Source organism: Strix aluco, chromosome 4 (genome assembly GCF_031877795.1).
Source record: "Strix aluco isolate bStrAlu1 chromosome 4, bStrAlu1.hap1, whole genome shotgun sequence".
In the NCBI taxonomy this organism is placed as follows: Eukaryota; Metazoa; Chordata; class Aves; order Strigiformes; family Strigidae; genus Strix; species Strix aluco.
In genome coordinates, this window is record NC_133934.1 from 105,460,982 (window position 1) to 105,483,142 (window position 22,161).

The window sequence follows — 22,161 nt, forward strand, 5'->3', positions numbered from 1 at the left end:
CAAACTAATGCCAAAATAATCAACCTCTATAAATTCTGAAAAGCTGTCCTGCTAAATTGGCTATAAATCCCAGCCTGGAGTTATACCAAAGTAAACAGAATCTGTACTTTGAAGGGGTGAGTATCTGATTTCTTTTAATGTCTAGCACCTAAACAACTTCAAAATACCTTTATTTGGGAGAAGGTGTGGATAGATACTCTCCTTTCCTCAGACTCACTTCTCCAGATCTGCAGGTGGTACTGTCTGTGCATTAGTCAAAAGACAGTGCACAGGCAAACCTTTTACTGCTTGCGCCTGACTTCTGCTGTTGGATGGCAGATCATCTGATACCTCCATGCCAGTCCCACATTTACCAAAGTGCCCTCTTCACTCTGGACTTGTGGTCCTCGCTTGGATGGAGAGAGGTGGATCCTAGGAAGGAGAAACTCACTTGGTGGCTCTTTCCAAGGTAACCAACCATTCCTGGGGACTCCAGGAGACAAGTCCTCCTGGTGACTTGCTGATCCAAAAAGAAAGGTTTCCTTCTCTTTGATTCTTGTTGTTCATACTGTCTTGCAGCACCTTCAGACAAATTAGATATAAGGTCCCCTTTGGGACCCTTCAGTTTAATTCAAACAAGTTTGCAACAAGTCAGCACTGCTGCGCATGAACTTAAACAGTCTCATGTAAGCTAAAGTGTTCAGAAATATTCTTTAATTTCTACAGCATGGAACCTGATGGCTTTCGGTTCTCCTCTCACCTCAAAATGTTAAAATGCAGGACACATAAGAATAAGGTGATTTGTTCTTATTTGGGTCAAATGTCTTGAAAAATTCCAGCATTTAATGGAAAATTTAATATAACATTCCTACAGAAATAATAGGAAAAATACTGGCATAAAGGTCAGTCATTCAACATTTATTCATTATCAAAATAAAAATACATTTGGGCTAATGATAAATTTCACAATTGCTATTTCTTCTGCTAACCTATAATAAATAAGTGTTCTTATTTTTCTTGCAAACAAGATAATTACAGTAACCCTCTTACTCCTGAGCAAGGCAATCGATCAGGCAGCTTCTTTCTGAAACCCAGATATTAACAGAGAATAGTTACTTAAAAGCTCTTCAAGATGAAATATGTTCGAAATGATGTAAAAAGTCCATGCACCTGTGTACACTCTTCTGCTAAGTGGCTTCTCAGGCACATTAAACTAAGCACATGTATCAGTAATTTGTGTGCCAGGTACTGCATTTGGGTTGGAAGTGTAGAATTTCGATCCTGAGGTCTCATTTAAGCTCCAAATATGGGCTGGTTTCCCGGTGATTGGGAGCTATGTCACTTACACAGGCAGCACCTAAAAAATATCTTTCTTTGGACTTCAGAACTGGGAAGTTGACCTAATTGGTGTAACCATGGGCTAAGGGTATTTGTGGCAGATTTTGAAGCTGTTTACCAGGATCTTGACCTAAAATTCATCAATGCCACTACCAGCCTTCTCACTGTTGTCATTCCAGCCTCTGCAGAGTAGATGCCAACATACATATGTACAGACATGGACATGTATACCTATACAGTAGTTATGACCTGGATTTTAAAAGCAACATTTCATCAAGCTGCTGTTGTTGGCATCACAGCCTTTTGTACACAGACCCTGTGTATCTGGAAAAAAATGACTTCTGGAGCCAGACTTAATAGAAAGAACTTATTTTTGGTGGCCACTCCCTACATACGTTACAGAAGAAATTATCTTAGGTAGAAAAAAGAGCTGGAAGTATTTCAGAAAACTCAGACCTATGAAACCTTCCCTCCAGACATTCATACTCCTCAGGCTCAGAGCAGTCCTCTTGGCCTGTTAATGTATTATCCCACATCACAGAGGTACCCAAATTAAATGAAGACATTGGAGAATCAGTAGGTTACTTTTAAAAAAGTCACTGACTACAGATAGTGTTGTGGATAGGTTCAGACATAGCTTCAGCTGCAATTGCAGTTAGGAGGTAGGCATCTGTGGCTGGACAAGTGGTCCAGGGATGTTAGTACTGAACAACGACTCATACCTGCCAAATCGGAAAACAACAGATGAAGATTCAAGAAATTCTTAGTATTTTAGATCAAACACTCTTCTGAGACAGCCTGAGCTATTCTCAAAGATGAAAGCAATGGAAAAGAAGAAGCCATGTCGCCAGTCCACATCTGAGCACAGTTCTCATCCAGGCAACACAAATGACTGCTTCACATGATGGCTGATGCAGCATTTTACACTGGCATGGGCATCAGCAACTACAGCCTTGCAACTACTTAGGTACTGATCAGAAGTAGGAATATCTTACCCTCTTCCTTGAAATCTGGAGACTTTCTAAAACACTCCAACCTGCTGGAAGTCCAGATTGCTTTTCAAACATGGTAGAGTTGCCTCCTACGGATAAATGATTTCCTGAGACCTTCCCCTCTTCTTTGGATTACCAAGAGCCAGAGGATTCCAGAGCCAAAAATTCTGAGATAAAAAGCAAACTGAATTCAAACAGGTTACCCTCTCTTTGATCTCACCAATATTTTCCATCATGTCAACTTATTTAGAAAGCTTGTGTGTAGTTTGTGTAGGGAATACTTGCACTTCTACTACTGTAAAACAGACTACTGGTATTACACACTAATCTTTGAGTACTGGTGTCTTTTCCAAAAATTTTTTTCTCCAGCATCCACAGAGTTAGTACAGAAAGGAGATGGCCTAAATTTAATTGAATTCTGGATGTCTGAGACACCTGTATTCAAATACCAATAACTTGTCATGAACACATACCAATAACCAATCTCCCTCGCTGAAGTGGCATCAGTTGAAGTAAAAATATACTGCTACAGGGTGGGTTGCTCTGAAGAACCACCTCTCAAATAAGTGATCCTACACTATCCTGATCCATAGATCTGATATGACAATCCTAGTGAGTCTACTTACCACTCCCTCAAGGATCATACCTGTTGCTGCCTACCTGGAGCTTTACAGCTGTGTAAAATTTCCTGCTACTAGAACTACCCCCCAAAGCCCAGACTCAGCAATTTCCTTATAGACAGAAGGAGCTCTTGACTCAGTTGAGTGAGGCTTCTAGAGATGACTTGGGAATTCAGGCAAATATTCAGTATGAAAAAGGAAGTTTTCCTAAAGCTTAGGCCTTGGAAGAGTCACAGTCCCCATGAAACATTCCTTCTTCAGAAAGGCACTCAGCATCACAGTGTGTTGCTTGGTGGGTGAAGCTTTTTACAGCAAGAGAGAGCTCTAAAGGTTCAGTGAGTTAAAACACAGAGAATGCACTTTTCCTATCTGGATCTACCTCAGACATCCCGTTAAACATGGGCAACCACTTTATCTACCTGGGTCCTAGATGATAACATCAAGTGATCTCAGAAAATGTATGTGGTTAATTGATTCCTGTTTATGAGATTTTCATGCAATATTGGTGGAATTTGTGTCAACACAGAAAAGAGGAAGAAATTCACTACTATAGCCCAGTGCTATACCTAATGCTTAATATTATTACACCAATGTACAGTCTTTGTATTTATGCTAGAAGGCAGCAGCCTTGTAATAGTCAAGATGAGAAATGGGTAAGGTTTAGCCAATTTCAACAACAGATCTAGAGAGAAAAAGAGGAAACTACCTGTCTGGGCTCCTCCAAATAACTCCTCTCCCAGGTTCTAAGTAATTATGGACACCTTCTCCTGAAAGAGATAGACATGGGAGAGGTTCTGAGCAGGTGAGCAAAATTATTCATCACATGAGTCCATTTGGCCTCTGTACCATGAATCATCACCAAGTCTGGGTGTCTTTAGGGTAGAAAGAAGGAACAACAAATGGGAGAAGGGAATTAAATAATGATTGCCATAGAGACCAGTCAGCTTTACCCAACTCCATGAAATTTAAACAAGAGAACTTAGAAAATGAAACTCCACTGCGTTTCAAAGGGATAAAGGGCAGTGTATACGTTGGCTGTGGAATGCAATAGCAGGATATCGAAGGAAGTTGTTTAGTCAGGTTTCTAAGATCCACCATCAGCAATATGCAGATGAGACACCTCTAACTATTTTTCCTCCCTTCTGATCACACCAAGAATGTGAGGACAGCAGAGCACTTTCAGAGGAGCTCCAGGCAGAAGTAAGGCCAAAGTAAGGCAGAGAGATGATGCCAACAGGTGAAGGCAAGTGTCCGAAAAGGCCGCAGCTGTGATGCAGCTTCCTATGGCTGAAGAGGTCAGGTCAGGTCAGGTCAGACTGTGGTTTATGATGATTTTTGAGGTTCTTGCCCAGACTTCCATGTGGACACCCAGTCTGCAATTTTGCCAGGAGATCCCATTCCTTCCACTTCAGTTATCCAAGTCTGCAGGGCCAGTAGCAGTACCAAGTACCTTGGTATGAAGCCTGTGGCTGCTAAGACAGTCCCTCTATTATGGTGTCAGGTAGTCACTCCGCTCACAGGCATGGCTCACTTTTAATTCAGCCTCTCTGATATTTTCTGTACTGGCTTACCACTGAATCCTGAACCAAGCTTATTAATAATCAGTTGTTACATCCATAACGTACCATATCTGGGGCAAGACTTCCAAAAGATGAGATGGAGTCTAGGGGCGGTGAGCACTCCCACAGTAACAAGCAGCCATCACAAACCCTGTGACCCTTCAACTACATTTCTTCAGCCACATCCTGCCTGACATGGAGACCAGCAAGGTATATAGTTTAAAAAGACCTCCTCTGCCCCTCTCCTCAGCATTGCCAGGAACATCCTGCACCCATCAGCGCTCAGCTGCAGCTGTCTGTCCCCCAGGAGAAGAGCGGCCGCAAGGCCAGACCTCTGGCAGGTGTCAGTCACGTTCAGGTAACCTGCCTTGTGCTTGAGGAATATGGAGAAGATGGCTTATGGTCAGGGCCCCGGGGTTAGGGCTCAAAAAGCTGGATTCAACTCTTAGATTTTCAATGTGACCTTGGTTATGTCATTCAGCCTCTCACTATTCAGCAATCCCGACTGCTCCAGGAGGGTGAGATAAGGATACATTTGTAAATCCAGAGGACATGCCCAAATTCTCCAGTGAGGGAGACCGTATAGGATGTTAGGTAAACAGCCCTCTCTTGCTGTCTCGTGATTTGCACACAGTAAAGAGCAACTGAGGAAAGTCTTACTGAAAAAGAAGTTCCCACTTTTCGGTCAGCAGTTGTATTCCCTGATGTAAATACGAAGCGGCTACCGAAGCCCTGCACTGACCCCGCTGTACGAGCCTGCCCCCAGCCGCTCCGAGGGCCTGGGGGGAGCCCCCCCTCCTCCGCCACGGACCCCCGCCGGGGCCACGGGCGCGGGCGGCACCACTGGCCGAGCCTACAGGCAGCAGCAGCCTTGGGAGCCCTCACCCCATCCATGTCCCCCTCCCCTCCAACCTGCGTCCTCAGCCGCTTTCTCCCCGATGCCCCCACCCCGTCACCGACCTCCAAAGCCCCTCTGCCACCGCGGGGAGCCCTCCCGCCCCGCAGCACCCCTCATGCCGTATCCCCTCCGGGACTGCTCGGCCTCCCCAGGCGCCCACGGCCCCGCGGCTCCCACGCGGCGGCCTCGCTCGTCCCCATCCCTGGGGCCGCCCAGGTGAGCGGGCGGCGGAGGGGGGGGGGGGGGGGGGCTGCACATCACCTGACCCCCTCCAGCCGATTCCCTCAGACAGGACGTCAAGTTAATGAGCCTTCAGGCCTGTAATTAGCTGTCAATTACCTCAAATTAATCAACTCCTCGCCTAATTAAGCATAACCGGCAGGTGGGCAGAAAACGGGCCATTGTGCGGGAGCCATGAGAAAAGCATGGCTGGCAAACTTGGTTAGGATCAGCGGCGCATTCCCGGCCGCCGCGCCACCGACACCCGGGCGCCCGCCCCCCGGCCCCGGGGCAGCGCGGTGGCGGGGCCGGGGCGAGGGCGGGGGGTTCCCTGCCCCCGGCAGCGCGGGGCGGCCCCGAGCGCGGCCTGGGGGGCCCGGCCGGCAACAAGCCGTGGCGTGGGTGAGGGGGAGGCTGTGGGGGGGGCTTGCTTAATGTTTGTGCCGCCGTGCCTCAGTTGAGCGCCTCGCCCTCGCCGTGCTCTCGCCCTGGTTTCCCGCGCCCGTGTGCTTCCAGCGTCTCTCCGAGAAGGGCTGAAGCGCACCCCGTGTCCGGTGCCCCAGGCATGAGCGCACCCCCTTAACGGGGGGAGAGATGCACGTGGAAAATGGAGTTTCAACGGGTCTTAATGACTACCTATACAAATGAGTCATATTGCATTAATTTTCGTGTGGAATTAACCCAACAACCCCCCTCCCCCCATCTTCCAGAGCTGTTTGGCGGAGGGGCGATGTTGCCCGCTGGGGTCGGGGGCGGGGAGCGGGGCTCCTGCCAACTTTCAGACATCCCGGGGGCGCAGGCGGAGACCCGCGGTCGGCTGCGCCGGGGCCGCGTCCTGCCCCTGCGCGCTGAACCCCGGCAAGCACCGGCTTTATTGAAACGCAAACACAGCACAGTGTCTTCTGAGCCGCGGAGAAGAAGGGCTGAGGGAAGTGCAAGTTCACGGTAAAAGTATTGTGCGCAATATTGAAGCGAAAGGTTTTGATTATGCCTAGAAAGTCCTTTTTTTTTTTTTTTTTTTTTTTTATGTAGCCAGATTATCACCCAGCGTGCTGGATTTACACTGCATTAGCGATCGTCAAGATTAGAGCAGAATCCTGGGATAACAAACAGGAACACAAGACGTCAATTTGTGACATAATAGCAATAGTAATGCAACCATAATCATAGTCGAGAGAAGAAGGATGTGGTGGAGGGTGAGTCGGATCTCTTGGCTCTGACAAGAGAAGCTGCCTGTATTGGAATGGCTTTGATTAAATATCCTTCTGTTGTGTCTAGAAGGATGATTTTATACTTATTCCTGACAGAGGAGAAAAGCACAGCACAGCACAGATCTGGCAAAGTTGGTGCGTGAAACAACCGACAACTAGAGGGGAAAGTGAGGAGATGCAACCTGCCCCTTTGACCCTGCCAAGTGTCCATGCAGGTCCCAAAAGCCCCCTGGACCTCTCAAGAGAATGTGCATGTCAAACGTGGCATTTCTGTGCCTGCAGCTATTTGGAGCACAGAGAGAAGAGAGGCTACAGGCAGACCCTGCCCTGCAAAGGGTGTCATCAGATGACGAGAAAGGGGCTGCGGTGCTGCCATGCTGGGGAATGAGCAGGATCCTGGCAGCTGTCCTGGCCCCGGGAGATTAGAGATGCCCCCACCTTTCCGGCTCACGCAGTGGCACATGCTGCAGCCGGGCCCACGAGGTCCCTCTTTTTTTCTGCCTGCCCTGTTCTCAGTCAAGTGCTTATTACTGCAGCAGGAGGTTTGGCAGGGACCCCTCTGCACACAAAATGCAGGAGCCCATGAGATGCTGGGGGACTCAGTGTCCCCTCCCTCCCCTTGGCAAAACCACTTTCCAGAGCTTCTCCTGCACCTGCCATCTCAGGGTGATCTCTGCACCCTCCTGGGGGGAAAGCTCTTTTTTGGGAAATCAGGAACCACTCCAGTATCCTCACTTCCCTCAATTTATGAGTGTTTTTCTTCCAGAGCCTGCTCTCCATCATGTGTCTTCCTTTGGCTGAAGCACTGGCCCCGCTCTTTGGGGACCAGCTTGGGAGGGATGTGCCATGTGACAGTGTCACGGATGATGACATGAACTGCAGGCGAACAGCACTTTCCTGCAGCTCCCTGTTTATTTACGGGCATGCTGCAGACGCACATTGATTTCACCGGCTCATTCCCATTTAGAGCTGGAGCACTCAAATGACTTACATCAAGGTTGACTAAGCATTTCTATTATCAGCTCCCTTCTTAATCACTCATAACTCTTTTGGTCTGGGAGTCTGAAGTTCTCCAGATCTGATCTCCACCCAAGGAAGTGGTGGTTGCTTTGACTCTGCAGTGTTTGAGCCAAAAGGGCTCAGGCATTTATGAAGGTAAGTGCCCAGGCCACAGAACCTTTATCCCATTATAAACCAAAATTCTATCTTTGTGAAAAAAAAAAAAAAAGCCAAACAGAGAAACAGGCAGTAGAAATCTGTTAGGGCTAGACTGATGGAGCAGCTTTCAATGATCCACTGAAAATCAATTGCAACAGGGCTGAGTTGTTACAGGTCGAAAAATTGTGCTGAGAGAGGCAGTGTTACTGCTGGTGGGGTGCTGCTGCTGCTGCTGCCTGGAGACCTCCCTGCCGATGGGGCTGCACAGCGGGCGAGTGTGCACAGCACTGTACAGCTGAGTGCTGCCTCGCTGGGGAAGCCAAGGGCCTGGCTGGGACTGCGTGGGCTACCTCGTAGGGGAGCACCCCTGGAGCCTGGCCGCTGGCTGGGGAGGTGCCTCCTGGAGAGGAGGAGGAAGGGCACGGGGGCAGTGCCAGAGTAGATTAGAGGAATCCAGCAGCTGTTCAGCTACAAGTCAGAAAAAGAAAATATATTTATTCCTATCCTTGACATTGTTTAAACCTTACTGGCCACTCCAGGTGTACCAGACTCTGCTGTCCTGCAGGTAGTGCCCCAGCTGGGAAAATGCTCTTCTCCCCCTTGACAGTCATAACAAACACAAAAAAATAGCTGAGTGAGCAATGAAGCCATGCCATTTTCTGAGTTTGAAAAAGCAAAAGCTATAACTATTTCATTAATTGTTTTGGCCAATGAGTTAGAAACATCAGTAGGGAATTCACAACCATCCACCTATCATTCTGTCTGAAGGCAATACTGGGTTTTTGTAAGGATCATTACAAACCTCGTTTGCTTTGCACAATGCCATAACATTGAGGCCGGCCACGTTTTGGTTTGATCATTCCTTGCTGCATTACCCTGGCAAGTAGCAGCAGTGGTTTGAGGGGAAGGCACTGCTGCTCTAAACAGTCAATCCTACAAAAGCCGTGAGCTTCTCTGGACTTGACAGCTAACCAGAGCAAGGTGGAGAGCGAGCTCTTCCTGACCAACCCTCTGTGCAGCTCCTCGTCAAGATTATAAAAAAAGCACTCAGGTTAGAAAGCACTTACAACGCGTATCATGATTCTCCTACACCTGTTCATTACAATGCAATCTGCAATCACATATCTGCAGTGCTGCAGTCTCTCCCCACTCATGCGTGAAACTAACTTCAGCGATAACTGGGTAACCTCACTGAAAACAACAGCCAGCCCTGCCAGGCCAGGGGCTTTGGGCTAGCCTAGAGCGGGCTGCCTGTCCTGAGCTCCTGCTGGCCCTGGGCCCCATGGAAAGGTGCACAGCACCCTGTCAACATCAGGCACTTAAGAAAACCATGAAAGAAGGTCATAAATTTCATAACCATTCAGTGTCATGTGGTGGCACCTGATAAACAGCCTCATCCTGGCACTGAAGGTATGCGCACACATGTGCATGCAAGTCTGCTTAGCAAGGTGCAGGCATGCTGCGTTCCTGGGCAGGAGGCACCTCGGGTCGGGAGCAGCTGTGCCTGAGCCAGGAGCCTTGTGGGTGACCAAGACACGAGACTGGGTGTGGAGATGCTCCAGCAGAGCTCCGCGCTGCCAGGCTGGAGCTGGCTGCCAGCCAGAGCAAACCCGCATCTGTCCCTGCTTGTCTGTGTAGACAAACACTTAATAACCATTACTGCTTCTCAGAGCAAGTCTCTAGGCTTCATTATATTTTTACTTGTCTTGCAGGGAATACAGCAGGCGCTCTGATAAATGAAGAGAAAGGGCTGCTTGCTTTGCAGGGGATTTATGTGACAGTCTCTCTCTCAGCCCAGGAAATCCTTCGTGCCGTTGCTCACGGTTGACATCCCTAGCCAGCTGCAGATAGGGTGCACTGGACCCGGGGAGCCAGCGGATGAGTGCACCATCCCTGTCCCTGCGCTTTCACCAGCAGCATTGACCCAGGGCTGCGGCAGTTACCCAGCTGAATCTGAGTGCCACTGAAAGATAGGCACCGTGCCGGCTTGTTCCCAGTGCTGCTCCAGTGACCTGAGCTACCCTTCACAACTGGGGCGGTTCTAGGAGACCCAAGCATGAGGAGCCCTTGGTGCATCACCATCAGTGCCCATGAGTGTGGCCACTGCACCATCCCTGCATGTCCCAGGCCCTCACTCACTGCGGATGCTGAAGGCTGCAGGGTCAGTTGGTGGGGTCATGACGCTGGATGGGGACACCACTGCTAAGGGAGCAGAGGGCATGGATGGCTCTGGGCTAGAGTCCCACACGTGAAGGCAGCAGTCAGTGCGGGCATGATGCCCGGCATCCCGAGGCCGTGGCGGGGAGCGAGCAGGGGCCATATGGAAGGTGCCGCTGAACGAGGCCATTGAAGCAAAGGCTGCAAATGCGTTTAGTAGACAGCCAGACATTTTGAGAAGGGGGGAGGCAGAGGGGGAGTGGAGAAGAGCAGGAGAAAGGGAGAGCCCAGCACAGCATCTGAGAGAGACCAGACCGAGCACACAGGCATGGTGGACAGCACTCCCTTTTCTCCAGCCTGCACCTTCTCCCCGTGCCCTAACTTTAAGACCCCTCGAAAGGAAGAGGGGACCAAGGTGTGGGGGCCCTTCTTTGTTTTTAATTACTTCCCATTTTAATCTTGATTTGCACGTCGATCTCTCAGAACTGGGCCAGGGACTCTACAAAGCCCCCGTCAGCAACTCCCCCAATAATAAACAGGAAAAGGCTTAAGGGGCAAATCACTTGCATGTTAATGAGACTGTTTGCTGGAGTCAAGAGAGAAAACAGCAAACAAACAAATGGACTGAATTCCAGCGGCAGCTGTTTGCTCCTTAATCTCGGCTCGTCAGAGCTGCCCTTTGATGGGACACAATCTACACAAACGATTGTGCTAAATCTTCTAATCTACGTCCTCATTATTACATCCCTTCTTACGCATGTAAATCAGGGACAAACTCATTTTAATATGTAGATAGATTATGGAAGGGAAGGGGAGGGGATTGGAGGGGAAAGGAGCTGCTGGTGGTGTCTGCGTCTGCCGGTTCAAGGGGTGTTAATGAGGAGTACAGGGAGGGGAGCTGTCTGTGTAGACCCCCAGGGTACCAGGAAGAGGAGGACCTGTCATCAGGGCAAAAGAGGGGGCATAAAGGGGCAAGGACGCGGGCGCTGGGATGCTGGAGAAGACACAGGTGTGGGGCAGCACTGGCAAAGTGATGTGACAGGGCGCTGAGAAGGACCTCACCCTGGCATCCCCCCAGGCCCTCTGCCCAGGCCTTCAACTCCCAGCTTTGTCGAGGAGGGATGCTGGAGGAGGGCTTGGTGGGGTACAGGAAGGCTTGGTGGTGGCATAGCGAGAGGTGACAGAGTCACACTGTGGGGTAACACCGGGGCCCTGGCGTTGTCCCTGGGTGCCTTGCAGTGCAGGGACTCCTTGCAGCACAGCACCGTGGTCTCCCACCCCTCCTCAGCCTGCCCGCTCCCAGCACTGTTAGTCAGCGGACTGAGGATCAGACCAACCAGCTTCACCCAGGTTGCCGGAGCAGGCTAACAGCTCAGGCTGCAGAGTCTGAGGATGCAGCCTGCGCTGCCTTCAAACAAATGCCTTTAGAGCTATGGTTATGATCTTTAGTAACATTCACAATAGTTGTTTTTACAACAAACACCACTCTGGGAAAAAGAGCTCTCCTGCATGAGAACAGCAAGGGTGTGCAGCACCAGCCTTATTTATCTGAGCCACCTGGTCCTCCTCTGCTCCAGGACAGGCATCCTCCTGGTAAAATAGGAAAAAATATTTTTAAAACAACCTGGTTAGATTACAAATTCCCCATTGACCTCACACCTATGAAGGAAGGATGCAGAAGATAAGCAGTAGGTTGGAGCACAAAAGGTGAGTATAGAAGAACAGCAGAGGCATGCAGGAGCATAATCAAAAAGGCCAAGCATAAAATAAGTTTGCAAGTAGCAGGATAATCAAAGGGAACAAGAAATCATTCTGTAAATTCATTAGTAGCAAGAGGAAGACTAAGCAAAATATTGGATCACAGGTCAACAGGGAATGAAAATTATTGACAGAGGGTAATATTAGAGAAACTAATAACAGTGATAAAGAGGTAAGGTCTTGGCACAGAATAAGGAAAGAGTATGGTAGAGGTAATGTTATTGAGTTAGATACATTCAGATTTATTGGGTGTAATGAGCTTCATTGTAGGTACTTAGAGATTTGGCTACAGCAGTCTCAGAGTCAGTAGTGGCTGTCTTCCAGAACCTGTAGAGGTGTGGTGGAGTACAGGAAAACTACAGGCATCGCTCTTTAAAAAGTGCAGGAAAGGGCGATGGGTAATTATGGACCAATCAGCTTAATTCCCATTCCATTAAAATTCTGAAATAAATCACCAAGTGATCTCTAAATATCAAAGGCAAAATGAGACAATCAATTGTATTCAGTGTGGATTTGTCAAGGAGCAGTCCCTTCCAATCACTCTAATTTCTTGCTGTCGCAAGGCAACAGGTCTTGTAGATAAGGCAGAAACAGAAGATGTTGTGTATCTTTACTTCAATAAGCTGTTTATGCTCCATTTCAAAAGCTCTCCTTATGAGTAAACTAGGGAAATACAAATTAGCAGAAACTACTGTTAGATAGATAAAAAATCGGTTGAAAAAACTGTGCTCAGCGAATAGTCCTCAGTGGTTTACTATCAAAATAAAGGATGTATTGAGAATAGCTCCACAAACATCCATTCTGGGTCTGGTTCTGCTCACTGATTTAATTAACACCATGGATGACAAAAGAGAGTGGGCACATCAGGAAGACACAGACCTGGAAGGCACTTTAAGTAAACTGGAGAACAGGCTTAGCATTCAAAATCATCTTGGCAAATTGGGAATTGGTTGAAAAAACATAGATGAAAGTCAGTAAGAAACTATGCAAAGAATGTCAGTGATGCAGAAAAAATGAAATGCATAAGCAGGGGTTGGAAAACAACTTGCTAGGCAGCAATTCTTCCAAAAAAGCATTAGGGGTTAGAATGGACTACAAGCCCTGTCAAAAATAGTATGCTGTTGCGAAAAAAACCTACTCTAAGGAAGAAGTAAGACTGCAGCTGTCAAGACCTCTGGAAATTATCTTTCCTTCTAATCAGCATTGGTGAGACTTTAGTTGGTGTTTTAAGCCCAGTTTTGGCATTCCTTTTCAATGTGGATCCATTGGAGGGTGTCTAAAGGAGGGCAACGAGAACAATCACAGATCTGAGACATGTCCTGCAAGGAAAAACTGAAAGAAGTGGTGATGTGTAACTTGAAGAGGGAAGACTGAGAGAGGATAAAAGAAAATCCCCGGGCATAAAAGTTGTAAAGGGAGAGGGAAAAATCTGTCCCCCGTGCCCATGGCAGGCAGGTAAGTCCACAGGAAATTGTAGCAAGAAAGGTCTGTGTTAGACATTAGGAGCAAAATTAAGAAAAATGAGATGGGGGCAGGGAGAGAGACTGCAAGGGAGAGACTGGAAGAGATTATTTATGTGCTTGTCCATCTGTCAAGAATGAGACAGGTCTAGCCAGTCACGCCATGAGGCAGAGAGGAGGAAGAGACAGCCTATCTGGGTCCCTTCCAGTCCTAGTTTTCTAGGAGTCCATCTCCTCGTTTCTGACATCCACCATCTAACCTTCAGCAGTATTTGAGATGGAAGTACACAGAGAGGGATGAGACATAGGAAGTGCCACTGTAGTGCTAGGGCCTGAATAATAGGCCCTGAAATAAAGTTGACCTCTGGATGAACCTCACAACCAAATGTTATCCATTATTAGTATCTGCTAATTAGTAAAATCTGTATTACCATTAGCGTTTATTAATTAGTATCTGATCATTTTCAGTAGTGAAAGATGTGTCTTAGGCAAAATGTAATCAGTAGCGAGAATGAAATGTGAGAATGTGTACCCAGCTTCCCTTGTTTAGCCTTGTTCAAGGCTGAGAACCCAAGTGTTTGGCCTTGTTAGAAACTCCCTTGGTTCTCCCCCCCGAGCCCTGGCCAGGCTTTGGGTGGAATCCAACAGGAGGATGAAGCCAGATGTTTCCGCTCAAAGAAAGGTGCAAGTCATTCTGACGTGCTGATTTTTGGTATATAAGGCTGGACCCTCTTGCCGCGACTTTGGAAGCCTCACCTACGGGTGGACGCATCGCGTAGGACTTCCCCCTTGCCGGGACAGGCTCTCCAAATCCTTGCTGCAACCGGGGCTGCCCAGCGCCTGCGGGTCTGGATGTTGGTAACGTATGCAAGTGGTGAGGTGTCTTTCTTAATCATTATTCTCCCCATCGTGTCGTAATGCATTACCTTGCTTGTTCTTATTTTCTATAATTAGCTGTATGTGTAATAATTAAGTGTGCTATTCTGTATTTTTCTTATGGCTTATATTCTGTATCACTTGGTTATATCCTTTAATTATTAACAGTAAAATAAGCCTGCTCTTTTCACTGTGGTGTCTTGAGTTTAACTGGCACCCTCAATCAGCAGAACACACTGGTTCACTGAACACATCACTGCTCTCCTCTTTCACATCCCAGTGTACACATACTAACCAGGAATGATGACAGGATGGTGACCTGAGAGATGACGGAGACTTAAGAGATGACCGAACACTTGAGATGGACAAAGTGTTGGCCCCTACCCTCTTCTGGGATCTGGCTAAAAGAAAAGGGCAGGGGATGCCGCCCAGATCACTGCCATGCCAGCCCATGACTGACTGAGCATTGCTGCTAGAGTTATGACAGTTGTGGAGCATCTGCCTCCCTATCACCGCCAGATAACTGACCTGACTGCTGGTAATGCTCCTTCCTGCTAGGAAACCTAAATCAAGCAATGGCTTGAAGACTTACTATAAACTGTCTATATACCTTAATAGAAGTATCTATTTCTACAACATTTCCTTGGGGAAATCTTGGGAGGTTGGAAATGTATCACGCTGGAATGAATATCCACCTCAAATAATGGAGTTTCAAGTAAAGGTTGGAAATTTGTTTCCTTGCCCCTTTCTCTCTATTCCCAGCTATTTTCAGTCTGTATGCTCAACCTCTGTCACCTTCTTTCCTTGGCCCCATGCATTCCTGTTCTATAGAATAGAATCATAGAATTGTCTGGGTTGGAAAAGACCTTTAAGATCATTGAGTCCAACCATAAAACTAACGCTGCCAAGTCCACCACTAAACCATGTCCCTAAGCACCACATTTACACATCTTTTAAATACCTCCAGAGATGGTGACCCAACCACTTCCCTGGGCAGCCTGTTCCAATGCTTGACAAACCTTTCAGTGAAGAAATTTTCCCTAATAACCAGTCTAAACCTACCCTGGTGCAACTTGAGGCCGTTTCCTCTTGTCCTATCACTTGTTACTTTGGAAAAGAGACCAACACCCACCTCACTACAACCTCCTTTCAGGTAGTTGTAGACTGCGATAAAGTCTCCCCTCAGCCTCCTTTTCTCCAGGCTAAACAATCCCAGTTCCCTTAGCTGCTTCTCGTAAGACTTGTGCTCTAGACCCTTCACTGGCTTCACTGCTCTTCTTTGGACACGCTCCAACACCTTGATGTCTTTCTTGTAGTGCAGGGTCCAAAACTGAACACAGTATTCGAGGTGCGGCCTCACCAGTGCTGAGTACAGTGGGACAATCACTTCCCCAGTCCTGCTGGCCACACTATTTCTGGTACAAGCCAGGATGCTTCTATCACAACCTTGTATCACACTTGATGTTCCACACATCCTTGTCTATCTGAGGAGCACAAAGGCTTTCATGCTTTCTTTCAAGATGAGAAACAGACCACGAGGGGATCATGGTCCCTTGACCAGATGGGCTTTGGACTTAAATTCACTATATCTGGGATTAAAGATGGCGGTATTCCCAGGCTTCATGTTTCTTCAGACTGCTATGAGCAGTTCACCGTTGTGTTCCAGCGGTTGGGCCAATTCTTACATTGCATCGTCTGCCAAGCCAGCTCTGGTCCCCAAAGCTCTCTCAATTATATCCAAGTCTGCATTTTCATCACGGCCCACCTGTTCCTTTGGGAAAACACAGTTGACTAAGTCCAAAAGTGAGGGAAACTGGAGATGAAATGGAGATAAATGTCAAGGAGGTCTGGCTACTGAGTAAGTTTGCAGAGGAAATACACTACTCCAGACTGGATACATTTAGGGCACACAACAATGCTCCATTTCTTAAGAAGCTTTTCCACGGTAACAGAAAAGAGGGCTTAATATTATAAAATATGATTAAAACAAACAAACGAAACCAATAGTCCCTTCTTAACAGACTACATTAGCAGTTACCAAAATAGTTTAATGGTCATAACGAAAAATGGTTTGAGGCCCTAAGACATTCAGCAGCCCTCAGTATGCCTAAGGAAGAGCAGTATTGGGAAAGACACAGAGTGTACAGAAGATTGCTGGAAAACATGTCAAAGAGGTTGGTGAGGGGGGTGCCGAGGGTTGGGACAGGATGTGGTACATGGGGCAGGACCTTCCTGCAATGCAGATGCCTTCACCAGGACCCATATGAGCAAAAGCGTGCAGGATGCAAGGGGTCAGCAGCATTGTGTCTGGCGCTGGTGGCTACCACCAGTAAGAGGGCAAGTGAGAGTGAAAACATCTAATCTATTAAATATTCCCCATGACAGAGCTCCCACAGCCCTACCAGTTACTCTGGGGAAATGTCTACAGTCTAATGTCATCCATCCTCTCTCAGTGCTCACTTTTATCCTGTGCGTAGGTGATTTGTGATCTGCATTTCACCTAGTGACTACCACTCCTGTTTCTGGTGCTAGCCCAAATCTTTAATCTTCCTCATCAGATTTTGTGCTTTTCTGGTAGATGAGGGATTACTACTCCCCTCCCTTTAATTATCACTTAAACAAATCAGGAACATCTATGCATGGCTCACAGACCAAACCCACAAAGTTCCCAGTCATTTTCTTTCTTCTTTAGCTTCTGTTCAGTTTGTCAGTATTTCCTTAAAACACAAATGCGCAAAGCTGCACAGAAAATTTGAGTCTTAACTCAACATTAGAGCAATATAGTATTAATGGACTGCTCCACAACGTCATGCTTCTGAACGTGGAGCTGTCTCAATCCTTTTTAGAGTTTTGTCATATTGTGAATGTACATTGTGATCATACCATACTATTATTTCCAGCTGTTCTCACTGTCCAGCTGTCTGTCTCTCGGGCATATTTTTGGCTCTGAGATTTTCCCCTATGACAGTTTGCTGAGTTGACTCCCACCTATGTTCTCTTTACCACAGCATTCTGGTTCTCTCCCCGTGATGGGCACAAATTCTTCCAACTTAGTATCATCCACACGTGGCATTAGTACGCAGTTTGGTTTGCTTTTTCCATCGTTTATGAAGATTTGAAGAAAGGCAGATTTAAACTCTCCTTGATGGAGAACTTCTGTTCCAGCCTGACAGCTACACTCAGAGCCTATTATTTACAGTCATCTGGCTGCATTCTCATTGATAACTCCTATCTGAAAATTCACAATAATTTTCCCAGTGGCAATTCTGAGTTTTGCTAATTAGAACCTTAAGAGCAGACCTGAAAAGGGAATTTTTCAGTCAACAAAATAAACCACAGATTTGAACAAAGCCTGGTGTATTTCTGACACCAGGCAAGAAGGTCACTTGAAGCAGTTTCATTTCATTTGGATTGTGTCCTTGGCAATTCAACCTGAATTTATTTTGCCAAACAAATCTTGTGAGTAGTTTTCCCACACATTGAATACATCTGTGGTGTTCTCTTCCTCTAACAGTTCCATAATGCTAAGACAATTCAGTATGCACAGCAAAATTCCTCCTGTTATGATAGAGTGATGGAAATTAGATTTTTGCCATAGCAATTGACTCTAGCATTCTTTCCCCCTTTGGAAGATAAATTTATATATCATGCTTCTTTCTTCAGCACCTAGCTCTGTGGCGTCCAAATGTAGCAGAAAAATAATACGACCACATCCCAGAACAAGAACTTCTTTTAAATCTTTGGCCTTGTTCTGAGGCAGAGGAATATGCATTTGTGCTGTTCCATTACTGCAAAAGCAGAATAATACCTTGTCTCCCTTAAAGTGGGATCCATCTCACCTAACTTTAGATGCCTACACCTGAACTAGTCATGGGCTACTTCTGTAGTCAATATCAATCCTGTCAGTAAAGTCAATGGAGATGCAATTCCTCTAATCCAGTGTGGACAACTATTTCAAGATAAAATGAACTGTGGCCTAGGCTCTATTGAACGTATTGACCAGAGCCCTCTGGCTAGAATGGGAATGTGCTCAATGTGGACTCCCTACACTGTAGGTGTTCATGTAGGGTCTGACGGATCCCAATGCTACAATGTGTTCTCTCTCTGAACATTATTTGACACCAGATGTCCATTCACTCATTCTGATAGTTGCCATATAGATGACAATAAGCAGGAATTTTGGGGAAGTTTTTTCCTATTGCTAGTAACACAGTGCTTTAGTCCAGTTTCTCTGTGGTGCTCAGCTATTGCCTTTGATTGTGAAAGCTCTCTTTGAAGGCTACATATGTAATTTTGTCCTGATTCACAAATTCAGGGTTCAGGACAAACAATGAGAGATTAGATCATGTCCATCAAAGAGCACGGAGGCATTTTTGTCCCTGGGGTTAAGATTGGGCCTGCACAAGGCACTAGGCTTGGCAGCTGGCTGGAGGGTGGCTAGCTGTTGAAAGATTTTAATTCTGCAAGATAGCAGCCCCTGGTCACAGGGAAATGACACTCTGTCACTTGTGAAGCCTGGTGTGCCTGTGACTGAGCCAAGCTTGCACCGTCCCTCGGCCCTGGCTCAGGGCACCCAGCTCCCCTGAGCAGGCTGAGCTGGGGCTCACTCCCTGGCAGAGACCATCGGCCAGGGCCTTTCCCTGGGCTGTTTGGATCCACCTGGGATAACTGAGATGGTGTAGCTCCTGCACTGCTGCCCCAGCCCCACAGACTGGGGCATCATACTGAGGCAGAGCTGGGGCCTCATACTGTAAATCGGGGTGGTGAAAAGCTCTGGGTTAGAAACAACCTCTTCCTGGGAGGCAAGAGGCATCTTCAGATGCTGATCTGGCCAGTGTCTTCAGCCTTGGGAGAAATGATGTTCAATATAGGTTGGTCCCTCGAGACAGCTCAGGCTTGATGGCCTCTTGTATGTGTGTTAATATCCAGCACACAATACTCAAATATCCCCAGCGTCCCCCCTCGCACCTGAGTCCTCCCAGGGAGCAAGGGCAGCTTTTGGAGACTCCTCGTTAGGTCACCGGCCTTGGGAGCTGAAATCTCCCCTCCCCCACCTCTGTACACAACTGTTCCTCATTTACATAAATTATCTCTATTCAATTATCTGTCCAGATGTCCGAATTGTGCCACCAATGATCTGTGAATGAATTAAAAATGGAATATAATTTAATAATAACTGATTAGAAGGAGATTAGTTGTTATATAAAAAGGAAAAACCAAGAGATAGCTAGTTGCCCTTAATCCGAGCCAATCCACAGTAATTATAGAAATACAGTCTCGCTTGCTCGCCTTCCCCATTTCTCTTCTTCTCCCCCCCATTTTATCTCTTTCTCCTTTTCCCTTTTCTCTCTATCCTTTCTTTCCTCTCCCTCCCTCCCCTTCTCTTCTTTCTTTTTTGTTTCTTCATGTCTGTCCTTCCTGTTCCTTCTCTCCACTTTCTCCTCCTGATTATACGTACCTACGTCAACAGAGCCAAAGCCCCTCAGGCTGCTGATACACCCGTGTAGCTGGGAATGTCCTGGCAGGTCCTACCAGCAAGAGCTTTTGGCTGCATTAACGTCCTGTCTTTCAAGCCATGTTAATGATGGTGTCTTTATACTCTCACTTTCCTGTTAAACATTTCTGGAATCACTGCCTTTTCCCTGGGTTCCTAAGCCAGGCTCTTTTCAGGTTTCCCTCTCCGTGTCTTTTGGAGTCGTGCAGAGCAATTTCTACATTGTGCTGGATGTAATAAAATCATAACCAGCACAGAGGCTCTGGCTCCTCCTCTTGCAACAGGAAGAACCAGCAGCAAGGCCCTGAGCCCCTGCAGTGTCTCTCCCTGGAGAAGCATGCCCAGACTTTTCCAGGAAACTTGTCATGGATTTATTTTTTTAGTGATATTTTCTCCTCTCCCAAGCATACAGCCACAATACCCCAGAACGAGGCTGAGAGTGCAGCACTTGTCTAGATATTGGAGGCAGAAAAAAATTGGAGAGAAAAATACAGCACCCTGCTACCTGAATGCTCTGTGGGGAGTCCCCCACCTTGTCTGAGAGAGCTCCCTCCCTCCTAGCAGTCACACAGCTAGGACTCCTGGTGCAGACCTCCATCACTCACTGTGATTTGCAATGGCATGAAGCTGAGTAGCTAAAAGCTATTATTAGTTTATTTTTACTCCTCTTCTAAATTAGAGCAAGGAAAAAAAGATTTGCTGATGTTCACTGCTGAGCTGGAGTGGACTATTTATTTCAGGTAATTTCATAACACAATTTGGAAACTATCAGCTAACAACCTAAGTCAAATTTACCCTTTCATTCAACATGGAGCTTGTCAGATGTTGGCAGTGATGATTAGGGATATGGCTTAGAGAAACTCTTTTACAAGAAAAACTAAGCTGAAAACCCAAACATATTCACTGTCATAGACACATCTACCTGTACTAAGGTACCAGGTATTTAAAACTTTCAATGCCTTGGCTTACTATGTGAATGCTGTCTTCCGTGACACCCTGCTTATGAGTTAAAAGCTCTGGATGTCACCCTTAAGAGCACTGCTTATAGCAGCAGGTCCACCTTTCCCTCTTCTAAGCACTGTCATCTGCAGTCAATATCCCTTCCCCCAAAACTAGTCCATAAATGGCTACTCCATCTCTCAGGGCCAACTGGGCATTTGGAAAATCAACTGAACCAGCTCCTGTGTTCCTCCAACATCAATTTAAAACCACGTTCCCAAGCCGTGCCCGTACTAAGATCTATCCTGTATCATTGACAGTTGTGAGATCAGATCAGGCTCAGCACTTGCACAGGAATTCGAGGCTGAGATCTTGGCTTTGCTGTAGAGAGGTTTGAGTTAACAGGGTGGGAAGAAGGACCAGGCACAGCTCAGGCTCCACAAGTTTCAGGTGCAGTAGTCTTGTGCGTGGAAGTATTTGCATATAATATTATTCACAAACATCTATTTGAAATATCTAATTGAGACTTCTATGCTGTGTTCATTACCATAGAATCTGAGCATCTTATGAATGTAATTCAGTACAAGTCATTAAATAACACTTTGTATGATGGTGCTTTTGTTATCTTGTATCTTTTGTTATGTGTGTATCTTACACTGCTTAGTCAAAGAAAACTTTGAGGTGGAGTTTCTGTTAGTGGTATGGTGATCAGTTCTCTGCTTTTCTCATTATTACAGACTTCCTCAGCTTAGGTGAAGACTATACTGCCAACTTTACAGGAGCTGCTGCATTTTGAGGTATCCAGCCTGGATACTGTGCAGCTGGAGAGCATAACCCTGGTTGGCTCTATTGAGGAGGAGCGGAGATCAGAGAGACCGAAGGTCTAAAGCCCAGACAGAAAAATCTAACATATGATTTAATTGGCTGCAGACCATTTTGCTGAGGTCACTGATGACGTTGTGATGGCAGCTGGTGGTTATTTTACCCTTTAATACACCTTTTATTTCTTTAAAATAGAAGGGTATTTCTAGACATAAAGGAATTTAATGTTAGAATTTAGTGAATGCTACAGCTGCACCAACAACCAGCAAATGTTTCACAAAATAAGTTCTGAGAATGTTAGCATCAAAAAACGCCCAACCTTTTAAAAAGTAATAGAAATTAATTATGAAAAAATGTCTCATTCATCCCCTTTAATTAGCACAAATATAAATGTGAAGGTTTACTTTGTCATTTGTGTAACATGCAGTCCGGGACAACTATCTTGTTTTTACTGCGGAAAGCCCATCCTGCCCTTCAAAAATATTTATGAAGGCTTATTCTAGTGAGCTAGCCTGTGTAAGTGCTGAAAGCACAGGGTCCATATGTATTTCTTGTTTAGTCAGTAACTCCACAGTGGACTGTTGGTTCTAAAGGAAGCTGATCAAGATCTTGCTAAGGTAACGTGTCTCTGTTACAGGTCACTGCAAACAAAATAATTAATTAATTGTAATTTCTATGTTG

At 46.5% G+C, this 22,161-nt stretch overlaps 1 protein-coding gene and 1 long non-coding RNA gene across 4 annotated transcripts in view; one reads left to right on the forward strand and one right to left on the reverse strand.

Moving 5' to 3' along the window:
• LIN52 (lin-52 DREAM MuvB core complex component) overlaps positions 1-22,161 on the forward strand; it is an 81,183-nt gene that overhangs the window by 56,161 nt on the left and 2,861 nt on the right. The window lies entirely within an intron of this gene.
• Positions 1,922-3,686, reverse strand: LOC141923470 (uncharacterized). Its single transcript, XR_012623302.1, has 3 exons — positions 3,636-3,686; positions 2,313-2,476; positions 1,922-2,039 (listed from the first exon to the last, which is right to left on the reverse strand). It is a non-coding gene; the product is annotated as an uncharacterized LOC141923470 (long non-coding RNA).